The sequence below is a fragment of the Siphateles boraxobius genome, unplaced genomic scaffold, assembly GCF_051911475.1.
Source record: "Siphateles boraxobius isolate OS27281-9 unplaced genomic scaffold, OSU_SipBor_1 12, whole genome shotgun sequence".
Classification (NCBI taxonomy): Eukaryota; Metazoa; Chordata; class Actinopteri; order Cypriniformes; family Leuciscidae; genus Siphateles; species Siphateles boraxobius.
The window spans coordinates 11,305,443-11,322,183 of NW_027508722.1; the positions used below are offsets into that span (position 1 = coordinate 11,305,443).

The 16,741-nt window shown below is 40.8% G+C and overlaps 1 protein-coding gene across 3 annotated transcripts in view; it reads left to right on the plus strand.

Annotated features, from left to right (window-relative positions):
- grb10b (growth factor receptor-bound protein 10b) overlaps positions 1 to 16,741 on the plus strand; it is a 116,936-nt gene that overhangs the window by 17,035 nt on the left and 83,160 nt on the right. The gene's annotated exons all lie outside the window — the stretch shown is intronic.

The window sequence follows — 16,741 nt, forward strand, 5'->3', positions numbered from 1 at the left end:
TTCACTCATGTGCACTAATTTCCGAATTACTATAAGCAAGTTCAGGCTCTTAACTACTGTTTGGACCACTGCATTTTCTCATGCAGAGAAAAATCGCAGACAAAGAGGACACTGACACCGACAGACTAGACAGAGAAGGTTACTTTTGATATTGAACAAATTCTCAGCTGTCAGATTCTGTCAATATTTCCAACGTTTGGCGCTTTTAAATGTGACAGATCGCTGTAGCGCGTCAGTTCAAACGGCACGTGATACAGTAGCCTAGAACCCCCCCCCCCCCCCTTTAAAAAAATATGCAGCTGCACATGTAACGTACATGAAATAACCCTCAAAACAAAGCAGGAGACATGAGAAAATTGCAGAGTAGCGTAGCTTTTACCAGCCGCTCTAGATTTGGAGAATGGACTACTGCAAAACTTCTTTTAGCGTTAGGTAAGTGCATATTACCAACATACTATAATCTGAATTTAATTAATACATTGTTCGACTGGACCTAACTTATATATTTATATATATATATATATATATATATATATATATATATATATATAATATATATATATATAATATATATATATATGTATGTATATATGTGTGTGTGTGTGTGTGTGTGTGTGTGTGTGTGTGTGTGTGTGTGTGTGTGTGTGTGTGTGTGTGTGTGTGTGTTTGGACACATGATATCCAGAAGCAGGTTAAATCAAGTTACCCTTCCCACTTCTGCCAGATTCCTTATCCCGTGGGAATTGGCCATTATTATTACAGACGTCCTGTGGTAAAATTGTATTACTCCATCTACCCTTGTAAAACTAATCCTGTCCGAACAGGGCTTAAGTGGTGTACCTGGCCTACCATGCCGAATGGCTGAGCTCTACAAATGCACAATATGTGTTATATCTTGCAAGCTGATAGAGATAAGAAACCCAGCAACCACCTGAGCAAGTATCATAATTTAATTATTTGATGTGTCATTGACATAATCCTTATACTCTTTTGATAAGTGAAGAAGCTGTTACAAACAATAAAGACTGACACTGCGTGCATCTGAAAACACATTAGCATAGCTAATGATAACACTGCCCTTGAAATAAATAAACGCGTCATTAGAGTTTTGCTGCTAAACATGTTAACCACGTTTAAAGCGCACATACTTATTTCACTTTAACCTTTTCTCAAATCTGTAGCTTAGACAGTGTATCCTCAGTGTATAGCAATTACAAATAATAGACCGCAGTTTATATGCTCAATCTCTACTAGACTGTTAAACATAACACTTGATTAAACTGTTATGATTGCTCATTAAATAAGCAAACCACGCAATGTGCACAGAAATATAGAATAAAAGAGTGTTCACTTATCTTAGATGTTTGTTTCAGATCCTTTCTGCAGACTGCTACAACAAAAACTGTCAGAATTTGAAAGTTGCATCAGCAAACCAATCAGCTGCGCTATGTAGGTAACAAGATGTGATGGCTACCAAATGAGTTAAGGACCTATCAGCTTGCGCCATCTAGAGTCTCATGCCAGAACTTGGTATTAATATTAGGAAATATTATTGGAATTTTAATTAACTTTTTTGTCTATTTTAATATATTAAAATGTATTTTATGTATAAAATATAATTTATTCCGGTGATGGAAAGGCTGAATTTTCAGCAGCCAATTACAGTTTTCAGTGTCACTTAATCTTTCAGTAAATAATTCCAAAAATGCTATTTGGTGCTCAGATGTTTCATATTATTATCACAGTTAAAAATGGTTGTGCTACTTAATATTTCCGTGGACACAAGATATGGCATCTTGCACCCGGCACAAATGACTTTGTACACTGACGCATGTATCATTCCTATTTTGCACCCGCGCAAAGCGGACTTTTCCCTCCACAGACACACATCGGTTAACTAAGAAATACACTTGCGCTCCCCGGGGCGGTTCAGCGCAAAGAGGAGGCGTGTTCCGGCGCAAACTTTCCCTCATGCTATTTTGCTGTTCTATAAAACAATTGCGCCACTGACCAGAAAAAACCTAGTCTAAAGTCAATGGCGGGTTGCGCGTACATTCAGATGCTATCTTAAGCGCGCATGCTTGGCCATAATACAGAGTGTGAACATAATACAGAGTGTGAACATACACTGTAGATGATTCTCTCATCTACACAGATGCATTTAACTTTTTTGCAAATGATACATTATTATTAGGAAAAATATTAAAACACGAGGGAAATCATTGTTGTGTCCATGACGATGGGGAAAATAGGCATAAAGCTTACACATTTACCCAAATTATTATATGCATGTTTAACCGATGCTAATTTGGGTGGGTTTGTCCCAACCCCAATGTCACTTCTCTTTCTTTTACGGCCCTGGCGAGAACATCGATCTCCTCGAAAGAGAACCGATTCTGAAGCGCGCCTGGTAAGTGCGCCGTTATAATAGTATTGCGCCATGGAACAAGCGGACCTCGTTCATCATGCTCTTAAAGGGAACGTGATATAAAGCTCTTGTTGGTTTGTTTCCCGTTACGCCCAAACCACACCTATGAATAATGAAGCTACTTCAGACCAACCCCTTTTAGATTTGCGCCGGGCGCAAGAGGCATTTATCCCGCCGGGAAAATAGCAACAGCGCCGGGATCCGCCCACAAAGTTACTTGCGCTTTGCGACTTGCGTTTCAGATCGTTAAAATAGGGCCCTATAGCTCCTTTCACACAGAGATCTGGAAAATACACGGATTATGTGTCCCGGGATTTTTCCTGGGATTGTTTGATTTTGGTTCATTCACACTGCCAGTGATTTTCTGGAATCTGTGAGTGCGTTCACACACATCCATACTCCCCAGTATCGCCACCTGGTTTGCAGAGTGGCTCGTTCCCCATATGCTGTAGCATAGGTAGCAGAAAGGCCCATGCGATGGCACGTGCAGCATCACTACGACACACAGCATTGGTCCTGGCTTTTTTTTCACACAGGGCGCGTTCCGGGACTAATCCCGGGAATGTTACTAGGTCCCCATCCCGGCATCAATGCTGGAACGTGTTTGCGTTCACACAGAAGGCACTCTAGCAATTTTACGGCAATTTCCCAGGATCAACGCGCTGTGTGAAAGGGGCTAATGCTACATTTAGCAGCTTTTGACTAGCTGATGGAGGCAGGCTCATGTCATATATATGATGGTGTGAGTGACAAAATTACACAGTGCAGTTGGAAATATTTATGGCTGGTGATTTTCTAATTTATCCACGGTTTTTAGACATGTAGGATAGGCCCGGCTTCACAGGTAGGACTTAGACTAAGCTAGGATTAGGCCTTAGTTTAATTAGAACATTTAAGTAGCTTTCATAAATGTGCCTTAGAAAAAAAACATTACTGGTCTGTATCTTGAGACAAAACAAGGGCACTGACATAGGCTATTTTAAGATATGTCAGTGCAAGTTGCTTTCAGTTAAAACAGCTTGAACGTGTATTTTAGTCTAGGACTAGGCTTAAAGGTGGATTTATACTTCTGCGTCGGACCTACAGCGGAGCCTCTACGCTATAGACTACGCGTTGGTTTTCATTTATACTTCTGCGTCGTTGTCCGCGTTGATGCGCAATTACACATGCAGAGTGAGCATGTGCAACGCGAGGGAGGGGTTCGAGCAGACCAATCACAGCGCTTGCGTCCGCGTAGAATTGACGTGTTGTTACATTTTTGGAGAGGTGCACGTCAGGGTACGCCGAAGGGAATGCGCGCTACACACAGCCTACGACGTAGCTACGGCGTGAGTTCGACGCAGAAGTATAAATTGGGCTTATGCCTTGTCTCTGAAACCGGAACCTACTGAAATCCTTCTCAGCTTCTGTTTAGTTCTTTGATTTCAATTAAACATTTTAATTCTTGTCCAATCAGAAGTTAAAGGTTCAAAACCCTGAGATTAGTGTTGGTAAGGGTTCCGTTGCTCCTGACCCCTGCTCATTTAATCTGCAATGGGAGGAGTCAGAGAGGAAGGGGTGTGGGGAACAGCTTATAAATATTCATGACTTGCTGCATTTGGAAGGCCCCTTTCCTTGTGGACACACAGCTGGACAGAGCAGCTTACATTCCAGCGTCCCTCCCAACCAAGCATTCTCTCTCTTTCTCATCCTTGCTATCTCTCTCTCACTTTTTATTGCTGACCTATTTTCAGCTTGTCTCTCTCATCTCTGCACTTTGCCCTACAAATCAATGAATACTATTTTGCGGCTCTCCACCCAGTACCTTATGTGGAAAGAATGTGCTCCCAGCATTCCTGAGGAGATGGTGCATTTTGGCTAATGGTCTCCAGAGTATTCCTAGGATGTTGCATGGGAATGTAGGAACTGGGCCAGAACTGAGATTCTTTCTCAATGATGTTTATATATTTAAAATGATAACAGCATTTAGAGTTGATCAAGTTTTCAATTTACATGTCTACAATCATAGTTAAAAAAAGGGAAATTATTTTCGTTACAATCAAAAACTGTACTGTACCACCAGTAACCAGCATTTTTATGTATTTATTTATTAATAAAAATTTGAATATTATAATAAGGTTGATCTTACATTACCGTTCAAAAGTTTGGGGTCAGAACGATTTTTTTATGTTTTTGAAAGAAGTCTCTAATGCTCTTATACTTTTTAACAGAACTGTATGTCCATCTACTGTATGTCTACTGTATCTGTTTTTGCGAAATAAGTAAATTTATGATTGTCTGTAGGTTTGGGATCATTTTTAGATTGAACAGCTAAGAAAAAAACACACTATGTTTGGTAACTTCAGTGAGTTGCATGTGTACCCCATGGCTAGCTGTTTTTATACTGGATGGACTATAAATATCCCAAATATTTTCATGAGTGTCCTATTTAGAAAGAAGGAGATTTTATTTTTCAAGGAATTTATGAGGGGTGCAAAAGCACTAAATACGTTTGAAAGTCAACATACTGTGTACGGTGTATCCCAATAGAAGTGGTTATTGCAGTGAGCCTAATTTCCACCTTTCTCTTTATCAGTATTCCCTATGATGGTTATGTATTCCATGCAATTTGGCCTAATTTCTGAAATTTGTGAAAAGGTTCACTTTACACAGGTCATCTCATGTTAAGTGGCTATGTGTATTTAAAAACTGCCTTTGTGGCATTCATGTGCCACATTCCTTTTCACTGTGTGTTTTCTCCCTAGTGCGATGAATCTCTGTGCATATTTTAGGGAATAGTTGTGATGTTTCGCAAATTAAAGGATTTAGTGTTCTGTTTCTGCTCCTCCATGTCGTGGATGAATACAAGCGATGAAATGTATTTTATAGTGTGAGAACTGAGTATTACTGTGAGACATACTGTGAATGTGCAGATGTGTTCGGGAAGAGTTGAGTTGAGCCTCAGCCAGGATCTCTCACTCTCTCTGTAGATTTAGATTGCGTAATATGGCACATCGCCTCCCTCCCTCCCCTCCTTCCTGCTGACAGCCTTGCATTACACAGTGGTTTTATGGACTCTGACAACCACACAAAGAAGTAAAAACTTTTTCTGTAGCTGAAGATAGCCCTTGTGGAACTGTGGTCCCAATCTGAAGGTGTACTTACTAGTGTAGATGATATTTCTGCCATGATATTTCACCAAATAATATAGATATCAGTCATGAATGCAGATTTAACTGTCTGCCATTTCATTTCTTAAAGCCAATGGTTATACATGAACATTTCTCAGATGAAGTATTACAGAAATACTTGATTTTAAATCTTTGTATAAAATAAGACAGAATAAAATGCAAAACATGTCCACAACTAGTTTAAAATAGTTTTCTTGAAGTTTGACGGACAAATAGATAGATAGATAGATAGATAGATAGATAGATAGATAGATAGATAGATAGATAGATAGAAGATAGATGGATTTCAAGGCTTAATGTCCCATTGTAATTGCATGAAGAAGAGTGACAAGTGTTTGTGTTCCTTGGAAGAATTAAAAGTCATAGAGGTTTGGAACAATATGAGGGTGAGTAAAGGCTGTCAAACTATTATTTTGGTAAAGAAGAGATCTTTTCAGAGAACTTTTTCATTAAGGATTTACTTTAAATAGCTGGTGGCTAGTGGAGATCCCAAAGTCTTGGCCTTTGCCTTTGCTTCAGGGCTAATCACTGCTAGACATTAAAGCTCTCCTTTTACTGTGTAAGCACACATGGACTTCTTACCACAATACTTAACCAACCTATCATGCCGTCATAGCTCACAGTACAATTCAGCTTTTGTGCTAGGACAATCTGTAGAACAAACAAACATGCCACACACAGAGTGCCGTAGGGGTCAAGGCAGGTTTTATATCCCTCTTTACATTCTTTACTGACTCTATTTCTTCCACGCTCTATAATGCCTACAATCATAGATAATAGGATGAATAGCAGAAGCAGTGCAGTTTCCAACTGAAATGAACACTAGTGGCAGTAAAACATCAGCAACTAACAAAATATTTGCTGCATTTAACTGTTATTCGTGTAATGTGTAGCAAATTAGCCCTAAAGAAATATTAATAATCAATCATAACTTGTTATAATTGATTATGAATATTTGGATCAGTTAATAGAATTAACATCATGTTGTAAAATTACTGTACAGAACTATTCAGAGCCTGTAGCCAAAAATCTGCATGATTAGCGACTCCAGTATATGAGCTTGAGACACGGACAACTTTACGTGTGACATGAACAAGACTTAGTAACTAGACTAAACACTTAAACTACTCTAACATACACACACATACATACATACAGTTTACGAAGGGAAAGAGAGCTGAAGCAGAATACAGGAAAGCAAGAAGTTATAGCATTGTTTGAAATTCAGCAGATCAACAGCCTTGAGCAAACCATCAGTTTAGTTCTAACTAAACTTCTTTAAAAGGGGCAAGGATACTTAATGTATCAAATAATGAGACTAAGTGTGATACTTGCATGTCTTGGCCATTTGAATTAAACTGTCCTGATGCAATTTGTTGAGGCTGCATTTTATCTTTGCTGACGTGGTCTTGATGAGAGAGAACCAGTGGGAGTCAGAGGATCTTTGGTGAATGGAAAGACAAGGCTGCAGCCTGGCACAAGCTTGGGGGTCCTTAGAAAACTTCTAGTTCAGCATCATATTCACATCAGGATTTCAGAAAGAAACTAAGAGACGTTATCCTGTGATCAGTGATTTTTAAAGCTTGAAGATGTCATACCCTCTGGAGGTGCGTGAGCCAATAAGAAGTTGTTTCCTTTGGAGGGAATTTCTTTACATCTCTTTGTTCAAACAGGACTTTGGACATGTAATTTGATTGGGTGTTTAACGAAAGAATCTTCATGATTCTTATAATACTAATGCGTCACAAAGTTAGCTAAATTCAGTGTTAACTCATATAGTCAGCCTAACGGTGCACAGCTTATTAAGCAATCGTTATTTATTTATTTAACATGTATACGTGTGCATTAATAGTACAATTTCAGCAACGAGAACTATGTTGAGACAAATGAAGATAAAGATGTGTTCTGGCAACTGGCGTGTTTATTGAACCAATCAGATAAGAGTAAATCGAGAGTCAGCGAGAAGCTCATTTAATTGCCTACATGAAGAAGGTGGACCCGCCCTCCTCTTTGCGGTTGCAAAACTCAATGAGAGAGAATCGTGCCGAAACTGTAAGCGCAGCTAAAATAAAGTTCCCGAAATAACCCGGTTTGTACAGTTGCGTAACTGTGCAAATCGGGTTATTTCAGGGAAATTTTTTGCCACATGTACACAACAAGTCATTTAGACATTTGCAACAGTTTTTTTTTTACACAAAGGTTGATTTTACGCGATCAATCTGTTTTGCAGTTCCTGACTCTGTTTTTTCGGTTGCAAATTGCTGTTAACAGGCTTGCAGTGCTTTTGGCCGTATTTGTGCGATACAAAACGTGCCAAAAGTGTAAGCGTGGAAAAATGTCAGAATAATACAGATCCTATTTATTTTGCGTTAGCATGAAGCTGCGGTTTCAAAATACATGCATTACACTTACCAATAACAGTAAAATGCTGCAAATATTTTTTTCTTACACTTTACAAATCTTCGCTTGCACATGTAAATTTCATTTACGCTTGCAATCTTATGTACACTTTCACAAATCTTACCCTGTACATGCAATTCTTTTTGTCATCATATTACCCTCATAGATAAGCCTTTATCAAGGTACCTTGACAATGTGTGCAGTTGTTTACCTTTTTCGTAAAGTTTTCTTCCCTAACTTGCGCCTGCAAAAGGTGTGCGTTTACTTTAATACATTGTTAAAAAAATACAAAAGATAACTTTGTGTCTTAATTTTTTCCCACCCTTCATAAATGAGTTCCCTTTCGAGAGGTCTCTCGTATTACCTAAGTAGCTTACGCTATGGGAAAAACTCCTCTTTTTGAGAATATTGAAGCCAAATTTTTAAAACGCACAGCAGACACTAAGCTGAGCGTCTAGAGCGGTCATTGGCTGTGCTGCGGCAACTGCATGAACCTATGGCGAGGCGGCTCATGCGCGTGATCCAATCAGGCCGCTTTGCGCCCTGGCGTGTCATAGCCTCTCAGAATGGGCGTGGCTTATAGCTATATAAGGCCCCATTCTCGCCATAAAACCAGATTTAATCTCCTTCAGCAAGTCTCCACTTCGCTGACCTCCAGATTAGAAGCCTTCTTCGCCGCCGTCGAAAAGCCTTTGAGCGGAACAAGCACCTGCAAAGCAGTCTGCGGCTCCTGTTTCAACTCGACACTGCCTTCAGCCCGCTATTCTGCTGTGCCATCCGGCGCTATATCCTTTTACAAGCAACAAGAGTGTTCGCCGCTGCATCTCTCTTTTCTAAAAGAGCAGATTGCAGGCGTTGTTCTAAATGGCTCGGGTCAACTGGGCCTCGTGCAGAGGCCCGCTCTTCACCGGAGATCGCCACATCCTCTGTGCTTCCTGCCTAGGCCGGTGTGCCCGCCCACCGTCACAGGATAGAAAGCTAAAGCGACTCACCCGTCCAAGCCTTGCTGCGTCACTTCAGCTCTCGCCGGCCGTGCTACCAAGGCAATCGCCCATGCGATTGGCAGGAGCATGACGAACTTGACAGTGCTTGAACGTCATCTCTGGTTAAATTTAAAGGAGATGAAGGATGCGGATAGGGCAGCTTCTCTCGACTCCCCTATTTCCACTATCGGTCTGTTCGGGCCTGCAGTCAAGGGTTTCGCGGAACGTTACACCGAGGCTCAGAAAGCATCACAGGCTATGCGTCAGTTCCTCCCTAAACGCTCCAGCTCTGCTACGGGCTGCCACAAAATGGTGCTGCCCCGTCAGCCTTTAAAGACAACGCTGCCGGTCTCCCAGCCTCGCCCAGCGACTGAAGTACATCAACGCTCTCGTTCAGGGAAACGTCAGCAGTTCCCGGAGCGACGAGGACCCCAACCCAGGATTGTGTTGAACCCAGAGCCTCAAAAACCTTCCTAACTACAACGGCAGGGAGGAAAAGAGAGTGTTTAAGTCCCGCTGCGGCCGAGACCAACCTCCAAGATAGCTCTTACACATCTCCCAGTCCCCTCTTTTCAGGTGGTTGGAAATATATTTACTTCAGTAAACGAGTCTGTTATAAAACATGCACATCTGCAAACAAACACAAATAAAGGACAAAAATAGCACTTGTCTGTCTGTTCTCCCTCCGGCTCATGCTGGAGGTGTAATAAATGTAGGTCATGGGCCCACTATAAAGTACGCACCCCTGCATATAAGCACTGTTCCCAAAGTTTCACAAGCACAAAGCAGATGGGCTACCAGGTCCCTATCACAAAGCGGCCCGTCCCCAGACATCATTCAACCCCTAGCTACTCTATCAAAATGGGTTTTGAATATAATAAAACGAGGCTACCCGCTACAGTTTGCTCACAGACCCCCGCCCTTTCGAGCTGTGGTCGAGACAACAGTGAGAAGCGATGTGGCTCACATCCTTCGCACCGAAGTGTCGAAACTGTTAGCAAAAGGGGCCGTAGAGTCAGTCCCGTCGCAACAGAGCGAGTCAGGCTTTTACAGCCGCTACTTTCTCGTTCCAAAAAAGGATGGCGGCCTCAGGCCCATCCAAGATCTCAGACACCTGAACAAAGCGCTGATGATGCGCCCGTTCAGGATGCTGACGACCAAACAAATCCTCACGCAAATTCGCCCGGGGGATTGGTTTTTCTCAGTAGATCTGAAAGATGCTTATTTTCACATTTCACCATCACTGGCCATTCTTCAGATTCGCGTTCAAGGGGCAGACTTATCAGTACATCTTTAGCACCCTGTACATTTACCCAGTGCATGGATACAGCTCTCACCCCCCTAAGACAACGGGGGATGCGAGTGTTGAACTACCTCGATGATTGGCTGGTTATAGCACAATCGCGAACGCAGTTAATAACTCACAGATCCTGGCTCCTCAGCCATCTAAAATGCCTAGGGCTCAGGATCAATACTTCCAAAAGCGCACTGTCTCCCAGCAAGAGCATTTCCTTCCTGGGAACAGTCATAAACTCTATACAAATGAGAGCGCGACTCTCAGCAGATTGCACACTCACCATTCAGCGCCTAGCGGCATCATTCAGTGCGGGTGCGTGTGCACCACTGTAGGAGTATGGGAGTGATTTCAAAAGGGAAAAGTTATCTCAACAGATGCCTCCAACCTAGGTTGGAGGGGGCCCTTTACGAGGGCAGGCCCATCTCTGGCCTATGGTCAAGCTCAGAGAGGAGCCTACATATAAATTGTCTGGAGATGAGAGAGGTCGCTCTGTCGCTGCAGGCTATTCTCTCATATCTAAAGGGACACCACGTCTTGGTCCGGACGGACAACATGTCGATGGACTCCTATATAAATCGCCAGGGTGGACTCGGGTCCAAAAACCTGCACACCACGGCTAAAAGCCTTTTAATATGGGCTCAGCACAACCTGCGCTATCCAGAGACAGAATTCCCCCAGGGGAATGGCCGCTTCACCCGAGAACGGTTCAGCTGATATGGAGCATCTTCGGCGAGGCAGAGGTCTACATATTCGCCTCAGAAGACAACGCTCATTGCCAAACATTTTTCTCCAAGGACAGGGATGCGCTTGCCCACGATTGGCCGAGCTGCCCGCTGTATTTATTCCCTCCGATCTCGATGCTTCCTCAGGTCAAAGAACGGATCAGGGAGAGCAAGTGTACAGTGCTCTTGATAGCCCCTCTTTGAAAGAACCAGCTATGGTTCCCTGAGTTGACTCAGCTGCTAGAAACAGCCCCATGGCCGATTCCACTGACGAGAGACCTCCTCATTTCGCCGTCCACATTTATGCGATATTATAACCTGGAAGTTCCCGCTTTGCAAGCAAAGGTTCTTTCAATGTAATACGTGTTAAGCACATAACTATAACGCCAATGCATATATCTGTTCCTAGTTAATAAAAAGAAGGACTGGCCCTCCCTAGCAATATTATGGACTGCAGCTACAGTCCCCAACACAGAGTCCCGCATTCTCAGACCCCTCGTTTTTCGATACAGCACCTCCTGCTGTTCAGAAGATCGTATAACACCCGCACACAGAGTCCCGTGTTCTCAGAACCGTCGTTTTTCGAGACAGCGCCTCCTGCTGTTCGGAAGATCGTATAACACCCTTATCCAAATGCCATTAAAAACAACAGGATGCAATATTACGGTCTCATTTCATTTAAAGTTATCCAAATAAATATGTGCGTTCCCTGCTTAATGCATGTGCCAAAAAACTCATTGTGTTCTCTGACTAACAAATTACCCAGTAGTTATTTTTTCTGAGCGTGGGTGTAATTGAAAGAAAATTACTGATGGAAGGGATACAATTACAGATTGAACTATCTTCTGAAAAAAATATTATGTGATATTATATTGCTACAATGTTTTTTTTTATTCAAATTCCAATTTTTCTTTCAGTTCAACCTATAATGGTCTAATTAACATTATACCATGCTAACATTACAGAACCTGTTTTTTTGATATTTTGAATGCGAAGCAAAACTCAAATAATAATAGACAAAACACCAATAATAAACAATTTTGTACTATTTTAACAATCACCTAAACATCATCTTGCTGTAAACAGGACAAAGCAAACAAAAAAGGAAGAAATAATTGTGTTAGTGACTTTACTTTTCGTCTGCAATTGCATTAAAAAAAAAATCCAGATTTTATAAGTCGCTTTGGATAAAAGCTAGCCTGGCAAGCCAGACCTATCAAGATGTCAGGTCTGGGAACTCACAATTGGCATACCTCAATCCGAGGGGCGGGATAAACAGTTGTCTTTCAAATTCCCTCTGCACGCAATAGGACAGCGCTACAACCAACCAGAGCAACGAACGGCTGTGGCTGAGTGAGTCCCATGCGTTTTTCCACCAGAGGAGCTAGTTGATAGGCGGCCTATATTAAACTTTTCCCGTATCCGGTCGTCAAAACTCCGAACACATATTCCTTTTTTTAAGAATGACTTAACTCGTTTCTGGTAGGCGAATGTTCCTTCTTTTTCATTCTTTTTGCAATCTCGCTGTCAAATTCCTCGAATTCCTCGACACATTCTTGCTCACATGTTAATACCATAGACTGGTTAATACATAGTGAATGCATAGTAAATTTGATTATTAGGCAATTGTATGAGTTGTAAATGGCTGGCAACAACTTCATATCACATATTAAATTAATATTGATTCCTTTTAATTCTTATGTTTTATAAGAACTAATTTAAGTAGTCTACATAAATTATATAAAGTAAAATAATTACTCCGGCATTAATTAATTCAATTTATAGTTTTAGGAGAAAAGGTCCGGTAATTAAAAAAAGATCAAACGGTAAATCTGATTAAATAATTAATGATGACATTCTTTGATATTAACACACTTAAAGGTGGGGTAGGTAATTTTTTTCTAAAACACTTTTTGCCAAATGTGTTTAAACTGTCTTTATATACCAATACATATCTAAAATGTAAGTACTCTGAAAAGGAGTTTATAAAAATAGAGTGTCTGTAGTCCTCTCAGGGCTGCAATAAACACAGCTCATTATTCCATTCGGACCGAGTGATCTGATTGACTGGGCAACTGTCACTCTCCCTCGTTGCTATTACTACCAGCACTGCTGCAACAGGAGCTGCCCACATGCGCGCAATCGGTTGACTCGCTCATTGCGGAAGAGGAGAGGAGCGTACCGACCGCAAGCCACGAAGTATCACAATTATGGCAGAGAAAGAGCAGTCAAAAAGATATTTTATTACCTGTGATTCTGACATGATGTCACTCAATCGCACTGCGCTCCTCTTCGCTCGGCGCTGGTAAACTTCCAGCTGAGCGGTTGGCTTTGCGCGTTCAAGTGTTTTGGGGGCGTGGCCTTGGAATGAGCTTAGAAGGAAGGGGGCCAGCAGTTTCTGCTAGTTTCTCAGACTTACCTACCCCGCCTTTAATGTATTAAATTGGTCTACTTTAATGTCAACTAATTTTAATAAAATTTTTACAATTGCTTGTCTACAAAAAGTCCAAGGTTAAAGGCTAACGTTAGCTATCAAAATATTTTCGGGGAAAAAAGGCAAAAAAACATACATTAACGGCTCAAATTTTGTTACAAACTATCTTTACAAATATTAAATGGACTATTCATATGTTGGTGTATCGATGAGCTATAAAGTAGTTTGATTAAAATAGAAATCGAATGAGTATGATTCGCTAAATAAAATTGACGATACTCACGTTTTGGCTTAAGTTCTTCACATGTTTATCCGATCCAATTTGATAGGAGGCGCTGTCTCGAAAAACGAGGGGTCTGAGAATGCGGGACTCTGGGTGGGGGACTGTAGCTGCAGGCTCCGAGTCTGCGTTCGGCGTTTTGAAAGGGGTTCCCATAGTGTAAGCTACTTAAGCAATACGAGAGACCTCTTGAAAGGGAACGTCTCGGTTACTAACGTGAACTCTGTTCCCTGAGAGAAGGTAACGAGTATTGCGTAACCCTGCTGTGCTACTGTGCTTAGATCGGGGGATCAGTTCAGTCGATTTAACCTTGTTTTATGGCGAGAATGGGGGCTTATATAGCTATAAGCCACGCCATTCTGGTGGGCTATGACGTCCCAGGGTGCGAAGCGGCCTGATTGGTTTGCACACATGAGCCGCTTCGCCATAGGTTTGTGCAGTTGCCGCAGCACAGCCAGTGACCGCTCTAGATGCTCAGCTTAGTGTCTGCTATGCAGCTGCACTGCGTTTTAAAAATTTGGCATTAATATTCTCGAGAAAAGGTAGTTTTTCCCATAGCGTAAGCTACTTACGCAATACTCGTTCCCTTCACTCAGGGAACTGAGGTTACGTTAGTAACCGAGGCATTTTGAGGTTTCTGGCACACCTGAATTTGTGACCATGTGATTTTCAGCTTCTCTTTCAGTGCCACCTTTACAATTTTGAGTTCCTTTTTCAATTATGAGAATATTGTTCTCATACAATGTGCTGTATGATTGATTGTTGGTTTGTTGATTGAACTGAGATGGGAAAGAGCACTTTGTTCTTTTTCTTATGGAGGTACAATGAATGAAACAAAAATAAAATAAAGGGTTGGTTCACCATTCATTAATTATAATTATTTACTCACACTCATGTTGTTCCAAAACGTCTATTCATTGTTGGAACACAAATGAAGATATTCTTAATATTCTCCACCACATTTTGGTCCATCCATTGAAAGTCCATGCAACCAAAATGTACATGCTTCAAAAAGTTCATAAAGACATCGCAAAAATAAAACCATTTGAATCAAGAAGTTTAACCCAAGTCTTCTGAAGAGACGTGATCAGTTTATATGATAAACTGATTTCATGAACAACACACCAAGCAAACACATTTGACCATCCATTTACCATATTTCATGTGCTCTATGTGTATTAAATGTGTGTTGATGTTTTTATGTGAATAGAAGCCTAAATTTAAATCAGTTCATCATATTTAAAGTTACCATGTCTCTTTAGAAGACTTAGATTAAACCGCTTGTTTCACATAGATTACTTTTAAAATGTCTTTATGGACATTTTGAAGCATTCAAGTTTTTCCTGAGTTGAGTTTCAATTAAAAAAAGTATATAAGAATAGCTTAATTGTGTGTCAAAGATTAATAAAACAGTCTAATGGGTTTGGAATGACATGGGGTGAGGGTGAGTAATTGATGGGTGAACTATCCCTTTAAGGTGTCTAAATGACTTTTGGTGAGCGGTGACAGCACCAATATACTTAATTTTATATGACAATTCAGTGTCAGGTTCAATATTCCCTCATTCATAATTTCAGAATTTTTTATTTGTAGTTTCTACCTTATATTAAAAAAGTCTTTTCTCCCTTTCTTGGAAATCAAAAGTCTGTTGCAGACAGACCTGTGTTCCTTAACGTTGTCTCTCTTTCGCATAAAAATAACTAAAACTAAAGGGGCCCTCACTATTCTCTCAGAGACAGATCCCTGCTGAGGTGTTGCTGGCTCCCCACTTCTCCTTTTTAGCTCCATGGCTGACTGAACCAGAGGCATTGAGAGATTGAGGAGTGCAATGCAGTGCTCAGCAAGCTTCTGAATACTGATTCTGAGCCAGACACATTGAATGAATTTAGAGACCAAAAGAGTAGCTGCCGGACCCGCGTTGCCCAGAGGTCAATCACACGATTGATGACATCATCCCCTGGGGCTGCCCACTCTTTTGTTGCAGGACTGGACACCGTGAAACGTGCATACCTGACTCCATTATGTAACCCCAGGGGCTGAGAGTTGGGCCTCTAAAATTAGCCTAAACTGATGGGAAACTTAAAGCTCCCCTTTTAATGCTTTTTTCTTTTTTATATTAACAAACTTTAAATATTCGGCAAGTACATCATAAATCCATCTTCTAAACCTTGTTTTTGCCTTTCCCTGAATCACTATGGTAAGTCTATTATAATGATTTATATTTATATCTTAAGAAGTTGGAATTCATCCAGCATTTCCCATCCTCAAGGCTATAGAGCAGAGAATTTTCAGATGCATTACTTCTGCTTTAAATAGAAAACACAACTGCATATCATTTGCATAACAGGGATATGAAATGCCAGTTTTAATATATACAAAGCAAAACAGCAACATGTAAAGGGAGAAAAGTGGCCCTAGAATAGAGCTCTGAGTTACCCCATAAGTTATATGAGCAGAAGAAGAATTATGATTCCCAATCTTTACTGTGAATGTTCTGCCCTTCAGGTAAGAGCAGAACCAACATATGGCCACTTCATTTAGTTCGACATGCCACTCAAGGCGCTCTAGCAGAATGACATGATCCAGCGTGTCAAAAGCTGCACTTAAGTCTGACAAGACAAGGCCGACACAGTTCCCATGGGCAGCTTTTAATAAAATGTCATATACAGTAGCATCCTGATGAGGGCAGTGCTATGGCCAATTCTGAAACATTATTAAAACTTATCCAGGATATTTATTCTCATAGAATTAGAACAATTATTTAAACTTTATATTTAGTAGTAATAGTTATCGTCCTTGGGGTGAACAGTCCTTGAAAGTGTAAAGTGATTTGCAAACTCCTGACTTTTAAAATTTCAAAATGGTGAAACAGCTAAATAAATACATGCATTTAAGCTTGCCAGACTACATAATCTTACCTTCTGAAAATAAGGTACAATTATATGAGTGAAAATATATAATTTTGGTCTTAGTGGAAATGTTCACTATTTGGAGCTCTGTATGATCTGTTTGTTTAACATGTTCATT